This window comes from Echinops telfairi, unplaced genomic scaffold (genome assembly GCF_000313985.2).
Source record: "Echinops telfairi isolate 266 unplaced genomic scaffold, ASM31398v2 ScPeMD7_2010;HRSCAF=2546, whole genome shotgun sequence".
Taxonomy (NCBI): Eukaryota; Metazoa; Chordata; class Mammalia; order Afrosoricida; family Tenrecidae; genus Echinops; species Echinops telfairi.
The window spans coordinates 22,280,249-22,284,316 of NW_022105908.1; the positions used below are offsets into that span (position 1 = coordinate 22,280,249).

Here is a 4,068-nt window from a genome sequence, read left to right on the forward strand (position 1 = left end):
TATCCATACAACGGTTCACATTTAAAAAGGAAAATAAAGTCATAAAAAAGGAGTGCTAGCACTTCAGCCCCTCCCCACTCCCCACTCCCCCACACTCTCTGTCTCTCTGTGTGTGTAGAACACTAAGAGAGAAGCGCTTTCACATTATTTGTAATATTTGTTACTGTTGTCCGTTGCCTCTGAGTCATCCCTGGACCATGGAGGCTCCACAGCAGAATAAAACTGTGCTCCATCCTTCACCACTACCCCCACCCCCCGCTGGATGCAGATGAGACCATTGTCATCCTGAGGAACCATTTTCTTTTTTTTCCTTTTAAATCATTTTATTGGGGGCTCATACCACTCTTATTGCACTCCATACATCCATTCACTGTGTCAAGCACATTTGTTGCCATCATCATTCTAAAAACATTTGCTTTCTACTTGAGCCCCTTGCATCAGTTCCTCATTCCCCCCTCCCACCTCCAACCCTCCCTCCCTCATGAAACCTTGATAATTTAGAAATCATTATTATTTTGTCATGTCTTACACTGTCCGACGTCTCCCTTCATGCACTCTTTTGTTGTCCGTCCCCCAGGGAGGTGGCTATATGTAGATCCTTGTAATTGGTTCCCCTTTTCTACCCCACCCTCCCTCCACCCTCCTGGTATTGCCACTCTCACCACTAGTCCTGAAGGGATTATCCGCCCTGGATTCCCTGTGTTTCCAGTGCCTATCTGTACCAGTGTACATCCTCTGGTCTAGCCAGATTTGTAAGGTAGAATTGGGATCATGATAGTGGGGGGGGGGAAGTATTTAAGAACTAGAGGAAAGTTGTATGTTTCATCTTTGCTACACTGCACCCTGACTGGCTCGTCTCCTCCCCATGACCCTTCTGTAAGGGGATGTCCAGTTTCCTACAGATGGGCTTTGGGTCCCCACTCCGCACTCCCCCTCATTCACAGTGATAGGATTCCCAATGGGCCATTTTCATCGGCTAGTTTTTCAGAAGCAGATCTCCACACTTCACCTCCCAGTCTTTCTTGGTCTAGGAGCCACAGATGGCAGTGTGGTGCATTGCCTGGGAATTGACCCAGGTCTCCTGAAGCCCCGGTGGTACCGTGAGTGAGGCACTGGGCTGCTAACCTTCAGGTCATTGGTTCACATTCTCCAGGTGAGCTTGCCTGCTTCTGGAAAGATTTGCAGTCTTGGAACCGCTATCCAGGGTCTCAAGGAGTCAGAGGCAACTTAGTGGTAGTGAGTTTTGGTTTTGGTTCTCCCACCTGGAAGGTGAGACGTCTACCACTGAGTCACCATTGGCTTCTTAGCAATAATATCATATCACGTCTTTCTTTTTCAAGCGTCCCTGGGCTGCTACAAGAGACTAGCAGCCAGGGATAGATAAGAAACAGCTTTACTTTGAGCAGGGGGAACGACAAAATAGCACTAAACAGCTGTATTGTAGTCTAAATCCTGCTGCATATAATGTCTTATGAAGGCAGCTGATATGATGATTGTGGTAGTTACATCATCTGTGGTCAATTTGAGTATGAAGAGTGAAGGGGTGGAGTTTAGCCTGTCAATCAGGTCACAGCTTGATGACCTCATTTGGAGGCGCCACTGAGATAAATGGCTCGCTGGAGGTGGGTCACATGCTCACTCCCTGAGAGACTCTCTATTGACAAGCCACATGGAGCTATGCTGATGGCAGCAAGAGCCCTGGACCTGGAGGAGCCACATGGAGACCCCTGCCAGTGCTGAGATGCTTCCACCATCACTGGATCCACAAGACTATCCACCCACTGGCCTGTGATCTTCCTGCATTCGGAGTCGTTGCCTGTGTTTTGTGAGTCTGAAGAGGAATTTATAGATTGCTATTGGATTTATGGGCTAATATAAGACTTTTGAACTTGATCTGTACTGGGCTGGGATGTTTTCTCAATATTCAATTGCTCTTGTATGTAAAGCTCTTTCTTATACACACGAGTCTCTCTGGATTTGTTTCTCTAGTCTACCCAGCCTAACACAATAATGAATATATATTAAGATGCTGATAAGATGCTCACTAAATCAGGACCTGCTTCTAATACTGAATCCTTAATGTCCAAACCATCCTCATGACCTCTATGATCAGTCTTCTTCTCTAATCTCAGACAAAGGCTCAGACACGAGCCACCCTCTGATGTCCCAGAACACACAGACACCACACAGGCTGTTTCTGGAGCAGTGGCACAAAACTGCATTTTCAGGGGACCCGCAGCAGCAAATGCCCAGCCCGATTGTCGGGGAGACCATGTGCCCCTCCCGGGTCGCAGAATAAAGACTGTGAGAGCCAAACCAGGTACAAGAAGAAAAACGATGGCATCGAGGTGCTGGTAGGGTCCTTGCAGTGCACACAGTATAAAAGCCAGACCAGAAAAACCAAGAAAATGCTCCTCAAAGACCTCGACAGCAGATAAGGCTTCTTTCAGGGACCTCAGCAAAGGAGTCTGCCCAGGAGCTTAAAAGACTCTAAGACAGACGTCTTTTGGTGACTGTGCAGAGCAGAGGATCCTTATCAAGAATGAAGTGGACCAAACAGGCAGCCAGGAGGCAGCTGACTTGACCGTGCTATGGTTCGGTGAAGAGTAAGTTTGATTCCTTTAGCACCCACCTAGATCATCAATGACACTTCATAGATGAAGGTCCCTATGCATGGTGGGGGGAGCCCTGATGGCGTCGTGGTTATGCATTGGGCTGCTAGCTGCAAGTTCAGCAGTTCTAAACCACCAGCCACGCCATGGGAGAAAGATGGGGCGTTCTACTCCCGTAAGGAGTTATAGTCTTGGAAACTCACAGGGCAGTTCTACTCTGTCCTACAGGGTTGCTGTGAGTCGGCTTTGACGCGATGACAGAGAGTGTGGGTTGGTGTTATGGGTGGGGTAAATAGTTATTAATGTGCTCAACTGCCAATAGAAGGGTTAGAGAAAGGCTAGCCCAGTGGTTCTCAACCTTCCTAATGCTATGACCCTTTCAGACAGTTCCTCATGTTGTGGTGACCCCCCAACCATAAAATGATTTTTGTTGCTACTTCATCACTGCCATTTTGCTGCTGTTATGAATTGGGCGACCCCTGTGAAAGGGTCGTTCCACCCCCAAAGGGGTCACCATCTATTAATGCAATCATTTGTGGTGACGTTGTGGATTAGTTTGGGGCCATAGGACAAAGAAGAAGCCCTGGGATAATCTCCTGGGGTCAGGGTTGACAGCCCAGGCATGCTCACCCCCCAGCCCTGCAGTCTCTAGGCTTTGCCAACGCTGTTTCTCTAACCACTCGGTGTTCTTCACTGGCTGTACTGGCGGATTCAACTTTCCCCAGAAGAAGCTCCTTCAGGCCTGAGACCCAAGATTTATAGTCATCACAGATTTAAAAAAAAATCATTTTATTAGGGGCTCATACAACTCCCACACATCAATCGTGTAAAGCGCATTTGTACATTCATTGCCCTCATCATTCTCAAAACTCTCTCTCCACTCAAACCCCCAGCACTAGGTCCTCACCTTTCCCCTCCCTCCCCGCTCCCCCCTCCCTCATGAGCCTTTGATAGTTTATAAATTGGTATTTTGTCATATCTTGCCCTGTCCGACGTCTCCCTTCACCCACTTTTCTGTTGTCCGTCCCCCAGGGAGGAGGTCACATGTAGTTCCTTGTAATCGGTTCCCTCCTTCCTACCCACTCTCCCTCTACCTTCCCTGTTTCGCCACTCACACCACTGGTCCTGAAGGGCTCATCCACCCTGGATTCCCTGTATTTCCAGTTCCTATCTGTACCAGTGTACATCCTCTGGTCTAGCCAGACTTGCAAGGTCGAATTCAAGTCATGGTAGTGGGAGCGGGAAGGAAACATTTAGGAACTAGAGGAAAGTTGTCTTTTTCATCGTTGTTACATCACACCCTGACTGGCTCATCTCCTCCCCGAGACCCCTCTGCCAGGGGATCTCCAGTGGCCTACTAATTTTGTGCCCTCCTTCCCTTATTGTACGTTGCCCCCTTCTACACCATCTTTTTAAAACTCCTGCTACATTGTCTTTCTAAAACGTAGCCTAGACC

The 4,068-nt window shown here is 48.2% G+C and overlaps 1 non-coding gene across 1 annotated transcript; it reads right to left on the reverse strand.

The window, feature by feature from the left end:
- Nucleotides 1–1,328: 1,328 nt before the first annotated feature.
- LOC115870607 lies at nt 1,329–1,458 on the reverse strand. Its single transcript, XR_004046795.1, has one exon. It is a non-coding gene; the product is annotated as a small nucleolar RNA SNORA63 (small nucleolar RNA).
- Nucleotides 1,459–4,068: the final 2,610 nt, after the last annotated feature.